General features: G+C 36.2%; 2 long non-coding RNA genes across 5 annotated transcripts in view; one reads left to right on the top strand and one right to left on the bottom strand.

Moving 5' to 3' along the window:
• The window catches only part of LOC143665304 (uncharacterized), a 51,785-nt gene extending 25,467 nt beyond the window's left edge, over positions 1-26,318 (bottom strand). For 2 of the 3 annotated variants that reach the window (XR_013166851.1, XR_013166852.1), the window contains exons 1-2: positions 26,261-26,318; positions 15,434-15,546 (exon numbers count right to left, since the gene is read on the bottom strand). This is a non-coding gene — a long non-coding RNA (uncharacterized LOC143665304). Of the gene's footprint in view, positions 1-2,759; positions 2,824-15,433; positions 15,547-26,260 lie in introns of those variants that run through there. The other variant, XR_013166853.1, reaches the window with a different exon arrangement.
• The window catches only part of LOC143665305 (uncharacterized), a 121,677-nt gene continuing 119,713 nt past the window's right edge, over positions 25,253-27,216 (top strand). For both annotated transcript variants that reach the window (XR_013166854.1, XR_013166855.1), the window contains exon 1: positions 25,253-25,397. This is a non-coding gene — a long non-coding RNA (uncharacterized LOC143665305). The remainder of the gene's footprint in view (positions 25,398-27,216) is intronic.

Here is a 27,216-nt window from a genome sequence, read left to right as displayed (position 1 = left end):
TTATGTTTTAAAGAAACTATAGATCACTTGGTCTCTGGATAAAAAGAAGACAAATTCTGGCTAATAGCAACATTATCCCATGATCATAAGAGAGACAAGCCATTTATTATGTTCATTTGTACCAATTGATGAAGGGATTAGATATAATGTATATCTCTTTTCAGACAAGTATGACAATAGGAAATCTGATCATGCCACATTTGCAAGGAGAACAACATGTCAGGATAGGCAAAGGGGTAATATGAGAAGTAATTTGATTTGGTGAACTCCAAATGACTTTGGAGTCTGCACATGAAATTTTGATGAGTGTCCACAGTCAGGTAGAAAAAGCCAAAGATCAAACTCTATACTTCTGGCTCTTTGTGCTTCTTTGTCTTTTCCTTAAGTCCTCAAAGATACATTTGGTCCCTAAGAAAGAAAATTTTCCTTGAAATGAAACTTAATATATTAAATAACATCGCTTTTGCAAGCTCATGTTAGTCAACTTTAACTTGTTATTCTTCTTTATGTAGAAAAGAGACTTACTTTCTTTTTGCTTTTAGCAAACAAATTAGAATTTCTATGAGGGCTGTAAGCTGGCAAAAGACAAATAATATAAAGTATAAAGATATTTCTTTTAAAAACCCAAGTAAAAGATGAAGTGAATGATAACTGAATACATAATATAAAGGCAGACAAGAATGAGCGTTCTCAAAACTCTAATGACATGACCAAAGGACTTCAATTAATTGGAAAGTTTTTCAGGCTTAATGAAATAATATAATAAAAATATTATTTTATGCAATCAAAATAGTCAATTATCCCATCTGTCTCCAGAACCAAGAGCAAATTCCTTACATTGATCTAAATTTTCCTATCTCACTAATCTTCTCACTCACCATTTTCCTAATTATACTAGGGAAACTGTTTAATATATTATTTCTGTAAATATTCTTACATATGTCCTGATTTGCTCACTTTCTATGTCTTTTCCAGAATGTCCCTTACCCTTCTCTGTGCTTAGCTAAAATCTGCCTTACATTAACAGTGCAGTTCAAACTTCATCTTTAAGACTTTCCCTACCATCTCATCCATTGGAACTCGTTTCTCCTTTGATTTTTTCCCAAAATTTATTGAGCTCTGCATCATTAGCCTGACAATACCTCTTGGATAAGGACCTTGTAAAGCCTGTCTGGAACTCTGGGATTTAGCACTGTGCTTTGTGTAGAGTAGACATTTCACAATCCTTTTGTAAGTAAGGATACCACTGATGAAATGAAATGTGATAAAATTTTATAGCCAGATATACTACTTGAAGGAAATTCTAAAGAAATGTTCTTTGATAAGCCCAGAGAAGCCAAAGTTAACCCTTTTTGGGCAATATCCCCATCATTCACATTCATAAGAGATGGGTTATAATTCTTTAGAAAACTGAAAGAATTTTAGAGAAAATAAATTTAGTACCTAATTTAAAAAGCATAGAATGAGAAGTGATTATGTACTATGCACCAAGCGTAGAACTATTTGGGTTAAAACATCACTAAATAGAAAATATTGAACTATCCTATTTTTCTGAAATGGCTCTGTCCTTTTTTGAAATCTGCCATGTTAATACTGCACCAAATAGAAAGTTAAACAAGTTAGAAGAATTCCTAATAAACTATTATTTTTAGTGGCTGCATCTGCCATTAGCTCAAAAGTTTTCTATACATCAAAAAATGTTGATGATTCTTACAAATGAAATGAGATCAAATTAGTTGAATAATCACCATATGTTTTGTCATATGTGAACTGAATAATTTCCCACAAATCATTTGTTCAATTAGGTAACCTAAAAAATAGTCAGAATCATTGAGTAAAAATTGACCTAACTATAGTGAAAGTAGGGGTAAAAGAATGACATAGAAGAAATTACTTAATAATAGTCAATGAAAAGTTCTTGGCTTACATATTTGATCGTAGCCTGTACTAAGTGCTATTTTGAGCTATGACAAGAAGAAAAGGACTCATTTAGGCACATGGAAAGGAAAACCTTTCTCCCATCTCTGAATTAGGGGTAATATTGATGTCTGCTGCATAGAACACAGCACAAAAATGCAGGCAGAGCGAGAACGCAACAAATTTGTATTAACACATGTCATGTCCATAGTAGGCCATAGTGCATTCAATCATATGGCTTTCTGGCATAGAAAAACCTAAAAGCTGTTAGACTTATAGATATTGATAGGAAACAAGTTCTCCCCATCCAAATACATTGTTGAATGGAGCTTGATATACATGATATGAAATTACTTGGTGAATTCCTTCAGGTCTGTCTTAGCACTGACAATACCAAAGATCATAGTCAGGAAGTAGTGAGATAGAGCTGGTCCCCAGATATATCTAATTCATGTGTCTTTTCCATTACGAAACATGATGGTTATTACACATGGTATTATTTTACTATAATAATTGTCCTTCTGCATCTCCCCTCCTCCAAAATAAAATTGAAAATACCAGTGACAATATATTCTTCTTGATTTAAGCAGGGTAGGACATGTTTCTTTTTTTAACGCTTGATTTGAATATTTTGTCTGAGAGCCTCAGGAGGGCACTCTGGGTTACAAGGCTACCAGGTGGACCGATGAGGTAGGAGGTGGTTCTTCCTGGGGCAATATTTTCCCTTCTTGCATACTGGAATAACAGGGCAACAGGAGTCAGCCATGATTGTGTAGAAAATCAGTTGATCATTCTTCTTTCAAATGCAAGCTGAGGGGGTACCGCAGAGAAGAATGTAGTATTTTTTATAACAACATAACTCTTTTCTCGATGATCCTCAGTCTCAAAAAGTAGCATGTTTCGTGTCTAAAGAAGAAAAGTTTATCTCAGTGATAAACAGAAATGATGTCAGACAATAATAGAGCAATGCTCACACTGCATGATGACTATAAATAGTAGTCAGTGTGAAATAATAGCCAATTTGAATGATCAGGAACCACACCTGCAGACTAGGAATAGTCCCTTCCAGTATATAAAGATCTAAATTCTAAGTTATTTGTCTTGAGGAGTGGCAGATATATTTCTAGTGAGACCACAGGACATATGTGTACATTTTACTACACGTCATATAAAGTAACATATATAGGCAAAACTCCATCTGTCTTGAATTAGAGGAAATGACAGAAGGTTACACCTAGTAAAGTGCATTTAGGGTGAAAACTTTTAACCAAGGGAAGTGGATGAGTCCCTAAAAGTCCTTCAAGCATCAATATCCAAAGCATATAAATAACAACTGGTAAAATTTCATAAAGACTGAGTATAATGCAATAATTTATTTTTTAGCAGACAATATATACCTTATAGATTTTAGTTGAAAAAGAAAAGTAAAAGAATAGAAGAGGAAGAAAAGTCTAGATGATACCCAGATGCCCATCAGGGAGCTGAACTCATCTCTTCAAAGGAATATTCGTTTTTCTTCCTTTGAAAAATTACCCTTGGAAAATTCAGATCTGCTTCAGAAAGACATAAGCATTACGCATGAATTTAAAAGACATAATGCATTTAGAAAACATAATGGGACAGAGATCCTGGAATGAGCTGAGACTCAGCATCAAGGGACTGAGAAAAACCCTAGAATGAGCTGAGAATTAACATCAAGGGATTGTGAGAACCTTCTCGACCAAAGAGGGAAGAGTGAAACGAGACTAAGTGTCAATGGCTGAGAGATTCCAAACAGAGTCGAGAGGTTATCCTGGAGGTTATTCATATGCATTAAGTAGATATCACCCTGTTGTTCAAGACGTAGCGGAGAGGCTGGAGGGAACTGAAAATGTACAGCTGTGTCCCAGTAGCCATGTTCCTTGATGATGATTGAACAATGATATAGCTTTCACAATGAGACTCTGTGAATGTGAAAACCATGTGTCTGATGCTCCTTTTAGCTACTATATCAACAGAAGAGTAGAACACATGGAATAAAAATAAATAATGGGGGAACAAATGTTAAATTTAGTTTGAAATGCTAGTGGTAAATGAAAGCGAGGGGTAAGAGGTATGGTATGTATAATCCTTTTTTTTCTCTATTATCGTTTTATTTCTTTTTCTATTGTCTTTTTATTTCTTTTTCTAAATCGATGCAAATGCTCTAAGAAATGATGAATATGAAACTATGTGATGATATTAAGAATTACTGATTGTATATGTAGAATGGAATGATATCTTAATGTTTTGTTTGTTAATTTTTTTAATTAATAAAAAAAGTTTTAAAAAAACATAATGTATTATTAACTGGTTTTCCATCTGATAATGCAATAGCTAATTCTTAGTGGAGTGCAATGAAAAGCAACATGCCAATAGACATGAACATGGTATGACATGCAGGAAAAAGGAAAAGACATTGATCAGTGATTACAGCTAAATAAAGAAAAGTTGACAACGGAAGCCAGAAGGTAAAGTTTTCTCCATAGTAGGGGAGAAACTTTTCAATAGCTCTATCCAGAAATTATGCTTTCCTCAGGACAATTAGAAGGGTCAGCTGGAGTAAAGAACTAATGATATCCATAAACGTATGTTTTCGCATTAACATATTTGATACAAATAAAAGAATATGTGTGTTGTAAAGTATAAAGCTATAAAAAATAGACATGAACCACAACTGAACCCAAGAAATATAACAGTACTAGTGACTTGCATATGCCATGTATGCTTCCCCTGATCTATCCTTCTGCCTCTCTGCAGCTGCCCATACCCCCACCCCAGGGAAACCATTTGCCTGGACTTTATATTTGTTATTTTCTTGCTTTTATGTTAATATTTTATTATTTACGCATGTGTGCCTGAAGGATATATCATTTGGTTTTGTTCGTTTCAACTATATTTTTAAAACTGAGTTTTAAGCATTTGCATTGGTTTGAGAATATTTGTAATTACCACATCAACACTGATAGAAGAAATTAAATCTATCCCCAAAACAACAACAACAGCAACATGGGTAAGAGCTGAATTTGTTACTAGAAGTGAGACTTGGAAACAGCTTAGAGGATAGAATAGAAAAAAGACAGCAAAAATATCTAAATACTAGCTCAGATTGCTATTTGCTGAGGACAATACCCTATAACATAGTTGCTACAAGAACTATCCCGTAGTAATACCCAGTGAAAATTTTTAATTTCTATATCTACACTAATTGTACATTATCCATGTCACATTTTGATGACAGTTTTTCCTGTGAACATTTGCTTGCATTATTAAGTTCCAAGTTCAATGAACATTTTCATGTGTTACTTTGATACACTACCTGACTCAGAGAAAACCAAGTATTATTACACAGACAGCCAAGGACTAAGTAAGTAGAGCCACTTAAGAAAGTGATGGTTATTTCTGTTTGAACATATGTCACATTTAATCATGCCTCTCTGTAATTCAGCTAACCTACATTCTTGGCATTACAGGTCTTCTCCTCTCACTGTAAGTTCTATAAGGCTGCAGATTTTGTTTGTTTTATTCACTGCTGAGCCCTGAGCACCTAGAAAAGTGCCTGATATGTAGTAGAGGCCCAGAAATATTTGTTGAATGAATGAACTCCAGAGAATTTGGTTTCTGCACAAATATGGTCCTATTGCATCTCCACAAATTCTTCTGAACCTAGTCACGTCTATTTGCTCAATCTGCTTTTCTCTTTGACACTTCCAAAATCCTCCCTATCCTTCAGCTCCAACCTATATTGTGTAGATACATCTAATTATTCCAGACAGCATGAATCCCTGTAGGTTCATGCTCAAAAGTACAGTTTAGGACTTAACCTTTCTCAAACATGTTGGGTGTTGTCTCTTTATTCTTTCACTTCACAAATATGTCTTGAATGCCTGCCATTTGTTAAGCACTATTTTTAAGGGATCTGAGATGTATCAGTGAACAAATAAAGGTTCCTGATGTTTAGCAGGAGATATAGACAATAAATAATAAACATAAATTTTAAGCATATTTTATAGGATGTTAGAAGGCAATTAGTGCTGGGGCGGAAATAAAAATTAGAACAAAGTAATGGGGACTTGAATTGCCAGAGTAGAGGTCGAGGGTATTGTTCTATTAAATAGGGTGATAACTATGTTTCATTAAGAAGGTGAGATTTGACAAAAGAGGGAAGATGTGCCCGTGCTAAACCATGCAGATATCTTGGACAAGAGCATTCCAGGTAGAGTGTATAAAGTCAAAGAGAATCTTTAGCATATTCTAGGAAGACAATAAGACAAGGTGGCTAAAGCAGAGAGTGCAAACGGCAAGTAGTAGGAGGTGAGGTCAGAGGGGAACCGAGAAGCCAGGATGTAAAAGCCTTGAGGGCCATTATGAGGACATCCTCTTTCAGTCTGGGGAAAATGGAGAACCATCTCAGCGTTTTGATCTAACCTGGATTTTAAAACAGAGCCCTATGCAAGGACCACGACCCAAATACTTCTTATCTACCCAAAGCCCTGTTTGGCCAAGTGGTAGAGGAGCATGTTTCTGCATCACTGTTGACTCTCTGTAATAACAGTCAACATTTCCTGAAGTAAAGCATTAACTATGCGGAAGGCAGTATTATACACTGGCTGAAAGCAGAGACTCTGGAATCAAGCTGAACAGGTTTGAAACCCTGTTCGACATTTGTTAGTTTCAAAGTTTCAGATTTTTCATCTTTAAAATGGCAGTAATAATGAGCCCTACTCCCTGGGGTGCGGGGGGGGATGTGATATGAATATTAAATGTGAAATTACATGAAAAATACACATGATATAGTCCTGGAACAGAATAAGAAGTCGTTTGTATCCATGTGATATCATAGGGTAGTTATAAGGATTTAATGAGATAATCCAAATAAGAACTCCACACTTACATGTTTGAATATCACTATTATTGCTATTGGTAGAACCAACTTTTTAAATACATAATTAAACATTATGCATTTTCAGGCAATAATTTAATAGACTCCACTGTATTTAACATGCAGAAAGAAAATGACAATTACAATTACCATTTTAATCCAATGCAGTTCAACAAAAGATTAGATATTTGTATGAACACTAATAATGTTTTCAGAAAATTCACCATAAAAGGAAACTGCAGGTGTCTAAAAACAAAAAGGTCAAAAAAGAACATAAAACAGAGCCTTTCATGGTTATTAATATTATTTTCAAAACGTTTCTTTTTGTTCAATGGACTTTTTTTTCCTGCAACACACTTTTTACATCGTATTTATAGATGAAATTTTAATCAGTTTCTTGAAAAGATATATGAGACATTGATTATTTGAGTTTTAGAGTATTGCAAATTCTGAAATAGATAGGCATTTGGTAAATTGCAATTTCAATATATACTATATTATTTTAATTTCCTTTACAATAGGTTTGCAATGAGCAACCTAACACTTCATCTATACCTAGAAGATCTAGAGACGTTATCCTTTAATTTAAATTGATTTCATTCTCTTTCCACAATTAATAACTGTATTTGGTTCATTTTCAATAAAACTTAATGTTTAAATTAAAAAAGGTTAATCAGGTTTAAATAAAGATGAGGGTGACATTTCCTCCTTATTTGTCTGGCTCCCAACCTGCTTTCTGCTAACTTTGAATTCTGCCTCTGTGAAGATTATGCCCTCTAAAAAAGAAGTTTTGTGAAAAGGGCCTATGGGGCAAAATTGAGTCTGGGCATCAAATGTAAGAATATTTTTAAATAAAAACTGTATGACAAGTGAAGTAGCTGTTTAATTAACATTTTAGGTAGGGATTATTGCTTTTCATTTGGATGAAGAGAGGCTTAAATAAAAATCGCAGGAGAAATATAGCATCAGCACCCTTTGCTAAACTAAAAAATAGGCATAAGACAGTAACATGACATCCTTACTGAATCCCATTGAAGGCTGTAATTAGCCCATGCTTCAGCATTTTGTGTAACACAATGAAGCACTATTTTACCCAATATATCTTAATTAAAAGCAAAAACACAATACAACACAAAACTACTATCAAAGAGGCGTTATTGGCACTCACATAATACGGAAGATGGGGAAGGAATTTGTTTTCTTTGTTTGGCCAGAAAATTGGGACTAGGCATTCTATTCTCCACACAGCTCTCAATATAGAAGCATTTGTGTCCAAAATAAAACTTGCATTTGCACTGTAAATTATATGGACGAAAGCCACATAGAAACAGATAGTTTGTTGTTTTATAATTCAATAGTAGTAGATGTTTGAATTTCTTTTCTTTCTCTTTATAAAGAAAATAATCATTGAAGGCTGGGTTTTTACCACAATGGGAGAGTTAGTTGGATATTCTAATGTTTGTATTTCATATTCCTCTTTCACTGGAATGTATTAATTATGGAGTAATGTTAAAATACACACACAAAGTAATTTTCTCATCACCTCAATTTTTGAATTTTGAATATAAAAGGAACCAGAGTGCTCCACTGTGTCTCTTCTTTGTATTTTGTTAATATGAGGAAAGAAAAACAATGAGGCAAATTCTATCCTACAAAAAAAATGTTCTCTTAAAAATCCATTTATCTCTACACTGATTATAAGTAAGAAAGATAAAAGGTGAAATGAAGGTGATTCAAATAGCACCAGAGTTGCTCAGTATGATGAGTCACACAAAGATTTTAGTAGACTGGAATGGAGGCAAATTGAAGTATGAACATGAAAAGAGAGCTCCAAATAATTTAGATGGAGAAAGACAATCATATCCTTACACAAATGTCAACCATACATCAAAAACATAAGAAATTTTTGAAGTTGTAACATCTTTTACCTTATATCTGATATCTAAAATGTTAATTCTAGCAAAATCCTCAAAGATTTGTATAACAACTATGCCTTCCATCCTGGGAGTGAAATGAACAATTGTATACCAGCTGACTACACCATCCAGAATTTACTCTGAACTGCGAGAATTGCCTTTTTCCAACTGCTGTTGAAAAATGGGAAGAACTAAAAGAGTCAAGAAAGTACAGCTTATCACCAGTCTAGTCCAGAAGCACTAATTACTGATGAGGAAACAGAGAGATGAAGTGAGTTTTTCCTGACCATACTGGTAGCAGCAAGGAAAGAAATGAACCTATTTTTCAAATACCAACTATACACAGATGACCAGCTTTTTAATAGCATCACTGTGTTGCTTTGAAAGAATTATGTGCCTAGAGAAACCATGCTTTGAACCTGATCCAATTTTGTGGGAGCAGCCATTTCTTTTAATTTCTATTCAATAATGTTGGGTGGAATCTTTTGATTACATTATCTCCATGGAGCTGTGACAAACACCCAATTGTGGGTATTAAGCTTTGATGAGAGGGAGATGTTACTCCACCCATTCCAGGTGAGTCTTGATCAGTTTACTGGAATCCTTTAAAAGAGGAAGCATTTTGGAGAGCTGCAACAGAGCTGCAAGAGAGCCATGAGAACCACAAGAGCCCATGCAGCCTTAGACCTTTGGAGATGAAGAAGGAAAACACCCCTGGGGAAGTTTCATGAAGCAAAAAGCCTGGAGAGAGAGCTAGCAGATGTCACCATGTTCACCATGTGCCTTTCCAATTTAGAGAGAAACCCTGAGCTTCATCGGTCTTTCTTGAGTGAAGGTAACTTCTTGTTGGTGCCTTAATTTGGACATTTTTGTAGGTTTGTTTTAAATTGGGACATTTTCATGGCCATAGAACTGTTACCTTGCAACTTCATAAATTCCCCCATTTAAAAGCCATTCCATTTCTGGTATATCACATTCTGGCCGCTAGCAAACTAGAACAATCACCAAATGGATTTCCAGGTTAACAAAGTATAAACCAAGAGACTAGAACAATCAGTGTTGTTCTAGCCCCATCTGCTAGAACTGCTAGAGCAGTTCCTAAAGATGTGCCAAGAAGAACAGGAAAATAATGTTCTGTGGGGAACAGATCATGACTGATTTTATCTGTATCTATCAAAGGAATTATGGGAACAACAATAAAACTGTGGAGTGTGGAGGCTATAAGAATATGCAATGAGAAACTTCAGTGGGCACTGAAGAAATGTGAAACTTAATTGTAATGATTCTGCCTGAATCTGAGTTGTATACAGCCTTGATTTTTGGCAATAATAGGTTAAATAATCAAAGTGGTGGATCTGATAAGTGTGACTAAAATAATGTACAGATATTTACATAAAAATCAATTAATATACCACACAGATGTCACAAATACCTAATTGATGAATATTAGATACTGTTGAAGATAGTTATATCACGGCATAGCAGAATGCATTTGAAAATAGATATTAGATTAAGATATTGATAGATTAAAGAATTCTATTCAAACAAGGGCAGTACTTACGAAAAAGCTACTAAAGAAGTAGGTTGGGTAGATAGAAGCAAGAAGAGAGAAAACCAGGGAGAGAAGTAAAGTCTGAAATGTAAACACGTAAACCACAAAAAACCATGAAGTAGTGTCCATGCTGCTCACATAAACAAATTCTTCCTAATATGTAGTAGGAAGAAAAAAAAAAAAGAGTGAGAGCTGATGAAAAGAGGAATCAGCAGTGCTTCTCCATTTCTTCTAGCTTCCTTTTATGTTTAACACCTATTAATGAATCCTTCAAGGAAAGGTCAAAGATCATTTCTTGGAGCAGTAAAGGGTAATCACTTTGGAAAAGCCTTGCTCTAATGGCTATGTGGATATAGTACATTGTTTCTTTACTGTTGTTCTTAAGTGGCAAAATCTTCATGAAAACTCTGTTTATTTTATTTTGAAGCCAACAATAATCTATTACACATTTTTTTTGTTAAATGAAGTATCTGTTTTCTAATCAGCCTGATGTTTAAAGAATACAATTGTGCAAAGTACAACTGAATGCATCATGTAGCAATATCCCCACTGTCCTCTTGAATCCAAATTTCTAATCTACCGAATCTCAGTCTTACAGGCAATTTTTTGGATATAAAACTTTAAAAGCAAGAATGCTATCTTTGCATCCTTTTTGTACCCAAACCCTAATATGATAGTTGGTACATAACAGGTATTTAAACTACATGAAAAATAAATATATAAGAAAACATGGAAAATCTGAGTTAACATGATGAAAAGATTTTGATTTTATTTTAGAGAAATTTTCTCTTTTCTTTTGTGACACCACAAAGGCATGTAGTGATTTAAAAACATATATTTTACTTTTGTGTCATATGATTTATTACTTGTCTTTGTCCATTTGTTGACTTTACTATTCATTTTATGGTGGCTCCAGAATTCGACTTGAAGCTTAAAAAACTCTGGTCTTTAACATGCCTTTCCTAAGTAGTCTACTCACTATATATAAATTTAGATGAATTTTGAAGATAATAACATCCTTTCTCCAAATTCTAATTTGAAAAAAAAAAGTCTTTATCCCCTAAAAATATATGAAAGTGTTTGGGTCTCTTCCAGAGTGAAACAGATATTCTGTGACATGGGTTCCAAAATATTATAATTTGGAAAGCCAGAGGATTTAAATTTGGTAGAATGAAGTTCAAATACTTCATACACCTACACATTTTGTACCTAAATAACTTGTCCTTTAAGTAACTTGATTTAATTCTAACTGAGATTGTTGAGATCTCAAGGCTTTCAAAATTGCTTGTTTGCAAACAACTACAGTATTGCTTTGTGTTCTAAAAATTTTGGCAAATGAATGCAGGATGGTGGGCAAATTCAGACTGAATACTGTCTTCAGAAATGGATCTGATGATACCATGTCTGCTAAAACACAAAAGTAATGGAGAAACAGTGAGGAAACTAAATGAAATGGGAAGTAATTGTCCTGTCACCTGAACACAGTTATGTGTTTAGAATGAGTATACCGTTCCTTTGACCAATTTCACTTGCAAGCACTATGTGGGAAAAATGAATGAATATAGATTAGGGAAAAGACAAATTCAGAATCCATTTTGGTGTAAGTAATGTCTCTTAAGTTGAAATTGTAACTTAAGCCCTTGTTTTCCCCGAAATGTAGATGTGACAAGGTTAGAAAGTGGGAAAATATGACTAGTAGATGTCCCATACAAAAATTTTTTGAATGAATGAATCAAAGTTTTTCCCTCATTTTAACTCTGTTTTAATTCTGTCTTCAAGTTAACTCTCCTGGGAGATTCTGAGCATCTGAGAATAACCAACAAATTTCCCCGTTTTAACTTCCACATTTTTTATCGGAGGGTCCTCAAACCCCTTCCATCAGCCTTCTGATTGCTGCCGCCTATACCACAGATATGCTACTCATTTCAGGGAGAAGCTTTCTACATATCATGCTTTTATTTCCTGTTCTATTTGCTATAAACATAGTTATTTCCATTCTGCTGCCTTCAGTCACATATGGCATTTTCAAACAGTTAAATAAAGAGATTATCAGTATTAGATCTAGCTCAACTATAAAACCTACATTTATGGAGAAATATGATCTATTCAATTTCATTTCTGAAAGCCTAGCATCCTAGTGATGGTCATAAATTCACATGATTACCCTAAGCATTAGATTTTGCATTTGGAACACTATTTAACTAGAAAAAGAAATCAAACATTCATGTGAGCAAGGAAGCAGCTCCCTATTAATGACATATGCAAGGAAACTGCAAACTATAAATGATCCTTACTAAGATCATCAATAAAATTTGACAGTCAAACAAAATTACTCCATAGTTTCTCCGTTTGGGATAAAGAGCATGCGAAGAATATTAATATTTTGCCAAATTCAACATTTTGCAAGGTATCATTTTCTTAATTATGAATTTATCAAGAAACCTGTGAAATAATAGTCAATAGGGATATATGCTATTATCTGCAAAAATACAAAATACATATTAACCAACATTTAACTGGAGACTTCCTGAGAGAACTTAATCAACATTGGTTACGTTAAACAGAATATTACTGTAACATAAAATTAAACTTAAAATTATAGTCAAGATTGACTCAGACCCTAAAAAATTATGTACATGAAACACTTAAACTAAATAAAAATTTAATACAACATGATTTAAATGACTACTGAAAACAAACAAGTTCATTAAAACCTTCCTTCAGGAAGAGAAATGATGCTTCAGCATCTGAAAAATATGTAAGAATAACTCATATTGCATTCATTTTTAGTTATTAGGTTAAGGAAAATTTCTGAAAATTAGTTTTATTGATAAAACTAATGCATTTGATTCATCTTTTTTTCCCTCCATCCCTCTCCTAATAACAATAATACAATTTACTCTGAAGAGAGAAGGAAGCCATCATCTCAGGGGGTTGTTTTCCTGGAACTTTCACTAACTTCTCCATGGTAATTCTGATAGTATATCTCTTAGGGATGTTTAGGGAATAAGACATGTAGATGTTATAATTGAAAACTAAACAGGAGCTAATGTCCACCACAGGGGAGGTAATTAGAAAAATCATGAATTGGGCTACTGTTGTGAATGATAATCAAGTAGACTTTTATCCCTTGATTACAAGCCTCATTCAATGCAACCCACATGTTGTTGGGCATGAAGTGATTAATAAGCAAACATGCTGAGCTGCTGCTGGTGAGTGGGGACTAGGGAGGCAGCAGGGCTGAGAGGAATGGGGGGATATTGTTGAAATAGCCTCAAAAGGGGAGCATCCTGGTGCTGGATTGAAGAAAACGAGACTCAAGTAGAGAAGACAATTCAGAAAGAGAGGTGTTACTACAATGTCACCATAGTCATTCCTGGTATTAAGCAATATAGCAGGTAGCCAATATCTTGCAAATTATTTACTTGCCATAGGAAGTAATTAATGGATTTGATAGTCAAAATCAAACTTTCAGATAAGCATAAGATTATCTGAATAAGGTTATCATAACTATTAGCTGTGCACATTTTCAAAATACATAAGCCCATTCTCTTAATGAATAAAAATCATCTTGATTGGAGTCTGCATATTTAAAAAAAAATGTTCTGATCTACAACCAAGTTTGAGAGGCTTTGGCACAAAGAAGCATAAATATCTTTGAATAACTAGCACTATCTGTTGTGAAGCAAGAAAAAAAATACCTGAGAAAGTCATCAGAGGAAACTAGCACACATGAAATTAGATTCAAAGCAGATCAGACAAGATAAAGCATTTTGTTAGCTACACACTTAAATGGGGCAGAAACTATTCTCAAAACTCACCATGGATTCTTCATAGCATATTTTACATAAATTCATAGAGTCCAGCATGTATAGCTATTATTACAGAATATTGTTTTCATCACTGGAGAGTTCAAAATTAAGAAACATTTTGGTTATTGTTAAATACAAAAACCCCAGCTGGGTTAGATTGTGGTTAGTACACCTAAGATTCCAATGCTGGAATGAAATCAGGCAGGAGTATTTCTCTCTGCATATGCCACATATTAGATCTCTGCATGTTAAGATTTTAACTAATGCTAAATGTTTCAAAATGCAATGTATATCAAATTTCAAATACATTAACTATTATTAAACAGCAATGAGTATGAAAGAGGTCAACATATAGTTTTGATAAACATTTAATTAGTATCAACAATCAAAATATAAACTTTGTGGTTGAATAGTTTGCCAATGTTCTTCCCTACTGGCAAACTCAAGTTCCATTCAGGTCATAGTTATTCCATAAATAAGGACAGATCGTCTCTAACATACCTTGAGCCTTTGAGGTTGGTGCTGCAAATCAGTGTTTGCAAAGCTACTTAAAGAGTCATGCTCTGGCTTCATTTTAGCTGAAGTAAAAGTGGTCATCATCCATTTACAGAATGTATGGCTTATCATCATGCAGCCTTAAACCATCATTTGATGGCTTCAGCTTCAGCACCGGCATTAAATTTATATTAACATGTTGACAAACATTTTGGTTTATGGATCTGAACTAAAAGAACCATTAAATGTTCTGATTTTCTTTTTGTCCAAATGGAAACTCTCATAATTTATTTAAGGATTTGCACTGGGATAAACTAAAAAATATTTGGCAAAATCCCATCGTATATGACAAAGATTTCTGAAACTAATCCAACATATTATAAATATTTGGCAAAAATTTTGAATGTTTTTGCTAATCACCTGTAAGGTAAGATATGCTTATTTCCTTATGTCTTTCATTTCATCTCCATTGGATGCCCTGTTTGTGTGGAAAGCCAGTAGTTCTCCATGGCATGTCACTTATGTGGTGAGTCTATTCGGTTCTGAAGATTTACAAGGCAAACTACATCTAAGAAACTTACCTCAAATGATCGTTCAGACTACCATACATTGATCTTCAGAAACCTCAAGTCATTTCAAGATATGAGTTTAAATAACCTTAATTTGGTCATTCATAAAATTCAAAGGGCACAAATACTCTTCATGGTCACTGCAGTGGTTTGAAGCTGTATGTGCCCCAGAAAAAAACATGCTCTTAAATTTAGTCCATTCCCATAGGTGTGAACCCAGCATAAGTAAGATCTTCTGATGAAGTTAATTCCATTAAGAAGACGTGGCCTACCTCCATCAGGATTAGTCTTAATCTTATTACTGCAGTCCTTTAAAAGATGAGTGAAAGTCAGACAGACAGAGAATTCACAGAAGTGGCACCCAGAAGCTGGACATCAATGGAATCTGCAAGAGAAAGGAGAGAACAGAGACACCTTGTGAGGCACACACTGCCATGTCCCTTGCCATGTGACAAACTACCAGCCAAGGCTCGCCAGCAGATAGCCCCAGAACACCAGGAAGTGCTTTCCGGAAGAAAGCATTACTTTAAGGATGAGTTGATTTGATCTTTATTTTAGCCTCAAAACAATATGTAAGTAAATTCCCATTGCTTAGCATGACCCATTTCATGGTATTTGTTTGAGAAGCCCAGGAAACAGCCATCAAGTATTTTATAAATAAAAATGGTGACGATGAAAGGCAGACTAATACTTAATACAAATGATTTGGCCACCAACAGTTACAAAACTTAGGGCAGATTCCAGAATGTGAAACTTGCATTTTGTAAGAAAGTGTGCTTTCTTTTTAAGAGTAAGTATTGTTGCCTGGTCATTTTGATATCACAAATACACATGTCTCACATCATATGCTATGAAATAAAATGTGATTGATTAGAGTTGCCTGTACATTTGGTACTATATCTCACATTGAACATTGCAGCTAATAATTCTCTATGTTGTAGTTATTCAAGTTATGTTTTCAAAAGCTTTGGTTTATACCTTTTTACATATTATATTTCTTTAGTATGCTGTCATGGCCTATAATCATGGCATTAATGTAAAATCACACAACATGAAGAAAGATTTAAAAAGTGCATTCTCCAATTTTCTTCCAAATAATTAAGGTTTAGATATTTTTCCTGTGATCATTTCTGAATGTAGATCTAAGTTGAAGTCTTCCAATCTGATCTAATGACCTTGGCGGGAATGCCTAAGACATGTTTTAAAATAAAGACTTGGTTTATATATAAAAATATATAAATAAATGTTCACATATACATATTTATTTAAATAGATGAATATCACCATGTATCTACCACATTTAATATAATTTCTAGAATCCATATCTCTTTGATATATTACTACTTAAAAATAGATATCATAGTTGAAGAATGCCGTACGAAATAATAGGGATGTTCCTAGTTATGAGAAAGATTTAGAATGTTCTTATTTCTATTCAACAATAAAATGCATCCCCACTTTAAACAGTGACCTGCCCTACATACCCAATTAGTGATCTTAATGAACACAGTCTTCTGAAATAATAACTCTAAAACCTTAGCTCATTGACCTGTCTATTTTAAAACCATGCTTCCAAGCACTATAGTAAGATTGGAAGTAAAACACAGAATTATGGCGCATGTTAAATCATTGCTCAAAAAACACCCTATGGAATGATGCATGTGGCATTGAAAACCTTAAACTTATACAAATAAATATAAAAGATTATTTAATTAAGTATCATTTTAAAATATATTTGTTCCAATGGTTATATTCAAATTAGTTATGTGGTTATAACTAGACATATGGTTACCTAAATCAGAATCTATCCCCTTCTCTTTCTGAAATATCACCTCAAAGCAACAAGGAAAAAGAATCACATCCCATAACTTCAGTTTTGAGGAAAACTAGCAGGCAGGTATAACAAGCAGCCTGCATCACCCAGTGAGAGCTTCCAAAGGGACTGAGAGGAGCCAGAGCCAGGCAGGAGGAAATTGAGGCAAGAAAGCAGACAGTGCAAGATGACCCAGTAGGGGCAGTTCTCAGATGTCATCAGCAAAGCTGAGGGGCTCACTCAGAAGTACGAAAGCTGCATTTCTTGAACAGAGGAGAGCATAGCCTCTGGACCAGGTCTGATCTAGAGCAGCAGAAAATGTGGGAGTTTTGGGGACACACAGATATGCACAAAGTAGCCACGTTTGGAAGAACCAGTCAATCTCTGTGGCAGCTGGAGGAAAGCTTTTAGGTTGAGAAATGAGAAACCCTATTTAGGCCCCTCTCATACTGCAGTTCCAGAGGAAGCATCTACAAATAGCTGATTCAGGAAAATGCAACACATTCAGTTTATTTTTCAATAAATACTAAAAAAAGGATATGATGCAGCATTAGCATATTAATACTATAAAATATAGAAAGGATCACCAAATTTACTAAAAAATGAAAAATATTCAATCATCCTCTACTCCATACACTCAAGTATCTGTCTCTCCATCTTACTCAAGCAAATTCAAACCTACAAGGCCCTACATGATCTTGCTTCCTATTACCTCTTTTATTTGCATCTCTCTGCCTTGCTCATGCTTTCTCTTCCAAAAATGTTCCAGGCACAGTTACCCCTGAAAGCACTTTTCCTTGCTCTTTCTCCTGCCTAGAATATTCTTCTCCAGATATCAACATGGATCCCTTTCTTAGCTCCTTCAGGTTTTACTCAAATGTCATCTCCTCCATCAGTCACTCTTTTTTTTTTTTTTTCCCCCATGGGCAGGCACCGGGAATCGAACCTGGGTCTTTGGCATGGCAGGCAAGCATTCTTGCCTGCTGAACCATCGTAGCCCGCCCCCAGTCACTCTTTTTAAATGGAAGACCAACACTCCGACATCTTTTTCCTTCTTCTTTGACTTGTATGATCCTGTAGAGCCCTCTTCACAGTCCAACATATTACATATATTCACAAATTTCACCTTGTTATCTTTTATTGACTGCTATACCCTCAATACCTACTGTAGTATAAGCACTGAAAAAAATACATTTTAATGAATGAATGCTTGAATGAATAATTGTACACGTTTCAGATAATGTTTCCACAGAGGAGATACAGAATATAACATGAAGAATTAAGAAAATTGAATTAAATCACTTATGAAGAAAATTCAAACAGAACAATTTAAGAACTCAGGGAAGAAATGTGGGGGGGGGGGCAAGGGGGAAAGATGAACTAGAGTAGATGGAACAGAGAAATAAGTAGAAAAAGCAGATAGAAGATGATACAGATATCATACAAATAGGAAGATTAAATTTAAAGAAATGCAAAGGGAAAGATAGGTCTAGAAAACCCAGAACGGGACACATGAGATAAAAATGAGAAAAAAAATAAAATCAAGCAAGTAATGGAAGGCAGAGGTCTCACCTGCAATGCCGGAGACCCGGGTTCAATACCCAGGGCCTGCCTAGGCAAAAATAATAATACTAATAGTGGAAAATAATTCTTTACACAGATTAGAACAAAGTATGGATATAGTCATATAGTATGGTATCTCTAGCCATTAATACGTAACACTCAATCATAAAAAGGAAAAATTATACACGAATTCCAGATGAAAGAAACAGATACAAATGCCTACATGCTGTCTTATTTCATTGGTGCAAAGTCTTAGAAAAGATAAAACTATAGGAACAACAAAATGGTTTGGAGTTTGCCTGGGTTCAGGGGTGGGCACGGGAGTTGATTACAAATAAAGAAAGTTTTAGGGGTGTTGGAAGTTGTTTCAAAATTTGAATGTAGTGGTTGTTGCACAACTGCATACATTTATAAAAATTCATTTAACTGTACAATTACACTAAAAGTTACAATTTAATAACCCTCTCAATATTTTTAAGTACAGAGAAAAAGATATTTCATATATAGGCAAAATATATCTAACATACACATAATTGAATTACTTTAAGGAGAAAATTTAAATAATATTTAAATACAAAAATCAAGAAGTCTTTTCCAAAAGAAATTTATATTTTTTTATTAATAAATTGAATATACGCCTAAAAGACTATACTAGATGGCAAGCACATTTTTAAGTACTTTTAAACTATTGACATCTTATCCTCATTAACTACTCCTTTGCCTTAAGGCAAATGCAATTATTTCCCCCATTTCACAGACAAAGAGACTGAAGCACAGAGAATTTTGATAATTTGATCAAGATTCAGCTAATAAGTAGCAAAGACCTTTGAATCTATATATTAGGAGCTCATTATATGCCAGAGCAGAGAGCACAATGCTCAATATCTACACATATCTTGTTAAAGTCCCTAAAGTTTAAATTTGAAGCTGCCAATGATAAAAGACAAGTTACATATAATGGGAAAAAGTAAGACTGGTCTCATATTTCTATCTAGAAACACTGTGCAAGAAGACAGTGAAGCAGCATTTACAGGATATTCCAACAAAATTAAAAAGATCATCTGCAAATTTTACAGTAAGGCATGTGTGGCAGCCCAGAGCCCAAGCCCCTCCTAAATAAGAATGAAAACCTGAGCTGGTAACAAGCCTGCTTTAACCAGGACAAAGTTCAAGAAAGTCAACAATCTCCCTGAAGAGAAAAAAAATGTAATCGCAGATATAAAATGACACTGATGGTATACTAGACTTAAACATTAATCTTAGTAAACCATCAGATCTTAAGCCCTTCTAACGTTGATACTGGAGTCCCAATCCTCATACTACATGGAATGTCTTTGTTCTAAAATCATATATATATTGCTACCTGTACTTCCTGCCCATTTGCAGCACACTGTCCCTCCAGGCCGCCACCACCAGAGAATCTCTCTTATTTGTAAGTGTTAATAAATCTGTCTGCTTCTGTGCCTGAGGTGTTTTTTTGGTCTGGCACGGCACTGGCTCATGCTTTGCACAAACTCAATCTAGAACTGAACAACTGGCAAGCCAGCCAGAACAGCAAAACACCACTGGCAACACTAGGCATGGGTCTAGGGAAGGAAGACTTGTCAGGGGAAGTCCCAAGAAGTCCTGTATCACCCATTGGGGGAGGGATGACTGCCCTCCTAAACAGATCGAGACTACCATGAGAATACAGGCGTGCCCTAAAAGTTCTGGCAAAGTTGCTAACTGTTTTGCAACAGACATCAGGACAACTAAATCTTAGCAAAAAGAACAGAGAATGCCAAGTAGCCACGACCATAGCCTAGTCCCTTTTAAGGAGCTTTATATATGGCCACAGAGGCAGAACAGGTGACAAAAACCACAATTCACCATCTACAAGAGGAATGAAAATTATAAAGAGACACATGTCTTGCTAAAACAGATGTTAAAGATGCTTGACTGAGTGTTTGTGTTGGGTGGATTATCAACTAGAAACTTTAGCTTCTAGATATGCTTAAATTCAGTTAAAAATTACCCCAAGTTCAAGTTTAGAGAATACTTCTCTGGGGTGGGACCCAAAATCTTAGGACCCCATAGGTTCTTCATCTGAGGATTAAGAGGAAGAAAAGGAAAAAGTGTTGAAATAGAGGAAGAGGAACCACCCCAGTAGATATGCCTGGCGCTAAAGCAAAAATTAAGAACATCACAGGAGTGACCTGCAATTGTGGACCCTCAAAATTTATAACCTCTGAGCAGACACTCCACATTACCATGAGATATTAAACTACTGCTGAATTAGGTGATCTCAAGCAACATTAGAGGCAGAAATCCAAGAAATCATTACCTGATTGACTTTTACAATTATGGGTGAGACATAGGACCTGAGGGCATAACATTAACTGGGATGGAAATGAGTAAGCTAGCGTCTATTACAACACACCCATCCCTATGCCAGTGCCTGTATGCCACCTTAAATTGTGGAAAAAAAAATGGCATTTTTGTTAGCCTACCTAGTAGCTGCATGCAAGGCTGCCTGGCCCAATGAGAGAGATATTCCACACACTACTCCCCATTGGTAATCTATAGAAGGATTACAAGATGCTTTGTGGGCTCTTAGGATAAAACATGCGATATATTCTGAGAATTTCGTAAGCCCCGACAATGAAACTTTTACAGTGGGAATGAGAGACACCATCCTGCACACCACTCCTAATCATTTTTATGGATCCCTCATGTTCATTTTAAGTCCTCTAGTGGGAAAACCTGTTTTGAATGCTGCTCAAGCTAGATCAGATTTCAAGGAATTAGACTGAATCCTGAAAAGAGGAGTGAGGGCATCAGAAAAGATTTCCCAAGAACATGAAAACCCTAATCAGGACTCACATAAGCAAATATGGGCTGATCTAATTGTCAGGGGAACACAACTAAAAACCAACAGATAAACAACCAAATGTTGTTTTAGTTCAATTGTGGGGCAAATTACTCAAAAACAGAATATTTGCTAAAATACATCCATGAACCACTGAAGGGGAAGACAAACTAATGAAAACCCCCTTCCAAAACATGAGAATCCTGCACACTCCCAGAGGAGATTTGGAAAACTCCCTTTCCCCTCCCATTAAGAAGGGTTCAAGACCACTGGTGTGCCAGTTCGAATCTGTGGTGGACCCCAGAAAAGCCATATCATTTAATCCTCATTCAATATTGCTGGTGTGGGAGCATATTTGGCTCTGAATATCTTTTCCCCCATAGTCATCTATGGCCAGCAGAGGTCAGTTAAATTGGGTTACATTTCCATAAATTAAATTACATTAAGTTTCAGTGTCTACTAGAGCTGAACTCTAGTAGAACAAACTCTCTGTTTGTTAGTAGTGGATGAATAATTAATTCTACCTGTATCCTCCAATCCTTAGGGTCCCTAGTTATTGCTTGTACCCAGCTGTTCTAGTTTGTTAGCTGCCTGAATGCAATATACCAGAAACAGAATGTCTTTTAAAAGGGGGAATTTAAGAAGTTACTAGTTTACTAGTAACTGGGTGGTAACTTTTGAATAGATGATTTCCATGGAGGTGTGTCTCAACCTATTGAAGGTGGAGTTGCTTACTGGAATCCTTTAAAAAAGGAAACATTTTGGAGAGAGTCTCTTTTGTAGAGCCACGAGAAAGTCAGCAGATGCCTCCATATTTGCCATGTGCCCTTCCAGCTGAGAGAGAAACATTGAACTTCATCGGCCTTCTTGAACCAAGATATCTTTCCTTGGATGCCTTAAATTGGACATCATTTCTATAGACTTGTTTTAGGGTCACTTTCTCAGCCTTAGAACTGTAAACTAGTAACTTCTTAAATTCCCCCTTTTAAAAGACATTCTGTTTCTGGTATATTGCATTCAGGCAGCTAACAAACTAGAACAGCTGGGTATAAGCAATAACTAGGGACCCTAAGGATTGGAGGATACAGGTAGAATTAATTATTCATCCACTACTAACAAACAGAGAGTTTGTTCTACTAGAGTTCAGCTCTAGTAGACACTGAAACTTAATGTAATTTAATTTATGGAAATGTAACCCAATTTAACTGACCTCTGCTGGCCATAGATGACTATGGGGGAAAAGATATTCAGAGCCAAATGACATAATTTGCTCTTACAAATTGTGAGATTGTCCCCCAAAGAATACACTTTATATAAATTTCTCCTATGCCTGAATATATATTAGGAATTGCTCTTCTCTTAAATTCCATTTTACAAACTACCATAGAAAAATTCTGCCTCCAGTGTAGAGTAGTGAAAACAGTCTTAAGGGGACAGGTGAAATGGTCCCCTATGAAAATGCTACACCCTAAGAGGCTTGTAGCCATTAAACGATATAAGCTCCCAGAGGGACATCAAGAAATTTCTGCAACCATTAAGGAACTAAAATAAGTGCAAATAATACCAATCCATCACCTTTATAATAGCTCTGTGTGGCCAGTATGGAAACCTAATGAAACCTGGCACATGACAGTGGATTGTCACTAATTAAAGAAATTCCACCTTTGTATGCAACAGTTCCAAACATTACAACTTTACTACAAAAAGTTAGCACTCATTTATGCCATTATCACATCGTTTTAGATTTAGCTAATGCTTTCTTCACTATTCCCTTATATAAGGCAAGTCAACCTGCTTTTGCCTTCACCTGAGAAGGACAACAGTGGACTTTCACAGTACTCCTGCAAGGTTATCTAAATGGCCCCACTATTTGTCATTACTAGTGGCAAAAAACAACCATTTGGGAGAAATCCAAATTTTTGACACTATTTCATTGCATTGATAATATATTACCTGGCAATTCCCTTTCAGAAATAAAAATTGAGTCAGAAACTTTAATATTAGACCTTGAGAGGCTAGGATGGGCAATCAACTGCAACAAGCTACAAAACCCTGGCTTTCTGTCAATTTCGTGGGTCTTGTATGGTCAAGCAATTTAAAAAATATTCCTTCTGCAGTAAATGATAAGGTACAATGTTTTCCAATGCCATATACACCAAAGTAATTGATGACTTTTCTAGGACTATTAGAATATTTAAAAAAACTTTCATTACCCATTTAGCTCAACTATTAAAAACATTGTATATGCTAACTACAAAGGTCATACTTGGGAATGAGATGACCTCCAACAGTCTGCTTTTGAAAAAGCAAAACAGGGCACTAACACAAGCACAAGTATTAAGGGGGTGGTAAATCCTAATTTACCCTGTGAATTGGATATGGCTAGCACCAACAATGACTTTGGGTGGAGTTTGTGGCAAAAACAATGTTTTAAACAAGTGCCCCTAGGGTTCATGTCACAATTATGGAAAGGGTCAGAATTAAGATTGAACCCCTTACAAAGGCAACTGTGTGCTGCAGATAATGCAGTACACAGATAATGCAGTTGAAGGTATGATGCAAAAATATCCCACCGCCTCGAGGAGGGCCCCCCACCTACAGAGGAGTGAATTACAGACAAGGCCAATAAGCCACACTCTGGACATGTGCAATTAAGCACCTTAACAAAATGGAAAATGTATTTGCTGCAGCACAGTGTTTTCAATACCAGTCCTCTTTGTGCTAAGATGCACGAGATTTTAGAACCAGTGAGATATGTAGAGAATTCAACAGCTAAAATTGTCACACCTAAAATATCTATTGAACTACCCACTATAGTTGGCACAGGAACAATTCCCTAGTCTGCTTAGTATACTAATGGTCTGCTAGCAAGCAGCCTCTCACATGGACAGCTGTGACAGTAACAAGCAAGTATTGACACTATATGGTGGGAGACTGGTGCTATGCAAAGCAGTCAATGGGCTGAATTAAGAGCCATATGGATGGTTAGAGTGCATGAACCAGGAGCCTCACAACATGAACAGTGACCTACGACTGCCCATCGTTTTTGTTTCTATGGGAAAAAGAGCTGTGGGAAGACTCTGGGATGCCTGCCAGTGACAACAGGTCACTGTCTGTCATGTTTCTGACCACATTCCTATCATGCTACTTGGGAACATTGAGGCAGACATCCTTGTTTGAGTCTGGAGCCAAACTACTGAAACTAAAGAAGTGACTGAGTGACTTCATTAAATGAGCAGACACCAAAGGTATCAGATCTTATAGCATTTAGCCCAGAAGTTCCAGCTACCCCTCACATGCCAAGAGCTTTTAAACATCACACAGGAGTGCCCATTGTGACCTCTATAATGATCATGCCAATTGCCCCACCAGATGAGATGCATTGACTAACACACGATCCAGTAACTGTGTGACAGGTGAACTCTATCGACCCACTTCCACTCTCAGAAGGGACAAAGTATGCATTCACCATGGTAGAAACTGTTACAGGACTTCTGTTAGCTTTTCCATTGGGGAAAACTAATCAATCAATCAACAAGCTGCCTAATAAAGGTTAGCACTCCCTATGGGATAGCTACACAAGTAAACAGTGGTTGGGGAACTCCTTTCATGGACAAATGACCCAAGGATAGTCATGGACTATGATGTCATATGGACTTATTATCTACCTTATAACCCAAAAGGCACAGGACTTATTAAAAAAAATGAATGGGCTCTTAAAGAAACAGTTAAAAGATAATAAGAAATCCTTACAACAATGGAATAAAAAGCTTTATCAGGCCCTAACCCACCTAAACTCTATGCCATACAACAGGCTTTAGCACCAGCTCAATTAAAATGCTAGTGGAAGAATGACATCATCAACATGGCAATGTAAACAGCTTCTGAAAACCTCTCCCCAGAGATTCAGCACAAAAGAGGACAACTCTCACTAGTTCAGAACTCTGGAGGAAGGTAGAAACTAGAGAAAGACCCCCCCAAATGCTGAATCAAAGGAAGAGACAAATATCAGGTAGGGAACTGCAATCCAGGGCCTGCTGATCCTCTCCCCTCTCCCTCATTTGGTACCATGCACACTGGTCCCAGAGGCAGAAGCCAGGATTCCTCCCACCTCCCACTGGGGACACAAACTATAAAATCTCTTGCATCAGGGAGACAGATCCCCATCTATTTTCAGACATAGAGACCCAACCCCAAAGACCCACGACAGGACTTAGCTGCTGGGGAGGGCAGAATACAAAAGGGCAGTAAGGAGGATTTTCCAACGTGGAGGACTAGGGAGGGGACCACAAAATCTTTCCTAAAAGCAGCAAGCAGCCAAGCAGAGACTAGCCAAATCAAATGTTTGGTGGTGTGGTGGGACAGGAGAGACATTCTAGGCTGAGGTCAGTGAGGGACCAAGAGTCTAAGAAAACATGGACAGAGACTGTGTTTCCAGTGCTGGGCTCTGGTTCCCATCCCCCACCCTTGAGGGAAACCAGCAGCAGGCACCCTGATCCATACCTAGGGGATGGCTGAACACTGGAGCAGCTAGAGGTCTATGCTGCAAGCACAGTGAGGGACACAGCCCCACATTGGACCAAATTTTGGCTGGCAAAATGAATGGACAGGATCCCTGCAGTTTCAGCCCACCGCACTCCACCCCACCCATGTCAGACACTGGCCTCCAGCAGGTGAGCAGCTTCTAAGGACAATTAAATCACTAAACAGTTAGCCATCTTCTGGGTAAACCAGAAAGTGCAGGGGAATTACAGGGCTTTTCAGAGCCTCTCCAGACCCTATCCAAGCCCATTGGAATTGGTCTACACTTCCTGCATGGGAATCCAGCCCTATTTTGGCTGAAAAATATGAAAGGTCCAATTGTCAAAGCAGTACCCTAAAACAAACCCAGGGCTTTCTGGCTGGCAAAAAGTAGAGCACTCCGGGGTCAAGTTGACATATGTTGAAACTCTCAGTCCCCCAGCCTGAGAGCCTTGGAATCATCAAACAGCATTGTCCCCGCAGGTGGGATCTCAGCCAAGGTGTACAGTGTCAACCATGAAGGTACAAGAACATATGGCCAAAGCAATTGATCAAATTAAAAAGCTGTAGGAGACACAGACTTTGGAACTACCAATTAAAGATATTCAAGCAAATCTCCTAAATAAACTCAATAGGTTGGCTAAAGACATAATATCAAGAAGACGCTAGAAGAACATAAAGAAGAATTTGAAAGAATAAATTTTAAAACAGCAGATCATACAAAAATGAAAGATACTGTAGATCAACGTAAAAATGTACTAGAAACAGACGATTTGAAGGGCAGAAGAAAGAATAGGCAAACCAGGGAACAGAATAACTGAATTTGAATGCACAAAAGAACAAATGATGGAAAAGATGGAAGAATTTGAACTGGATCTCAGGGAATTGATGGACAACATCGAGCACACAAATATAAGAATGATTGTCTCCCAGGAGGAGAAGAGAAGAGTAAAAGCCTAGGAAGAATATTTGAGGAGATAATTGGGGAAAATTTTCCAATCCTTATAAAAGACAAACATATGTCAACACCTACATATCAAAGAAGATCAATGAATTCCAAATAGAATAAATGCATATAGACTCACACCAAGACACATTATAATCAGATTGTCAAATTGAAGAGAAGGAGAGAGTCCTGAAAGCTCCAAGATAAAAGTGAGTCATCATGTTCAAGGGAAGCTGCATATGACTAAGCATTGACTACTCATTAGGTACCATAGAGGCGAGAAGGTAGTGGTATGATATAAGACAAGAGAAAAATTGCCTGTCAATAATTCTTTATCCAAAAAAGTTGTCCTTCAAAAATGAGG

Source organism: Tamandua tetradactyla, chromosome 21, assembly GCF_023851605.1.
Source record: "Tamandua tetradactyla isolate mTamTet1 chromosome 21, mTamTet1.pri, whole genome shotgun sequence".
Taxonomy (NCBI): domain Eukaryota; kingdom Metazoa; phylum Chordata; class Mammalia; order Pilosa; family Myrmecophagidae; genus Tamandua; species Tamandua tetradactyla.
This window is presented reverse-complemented; position numbering and strand designations above follow the sequence as displayed.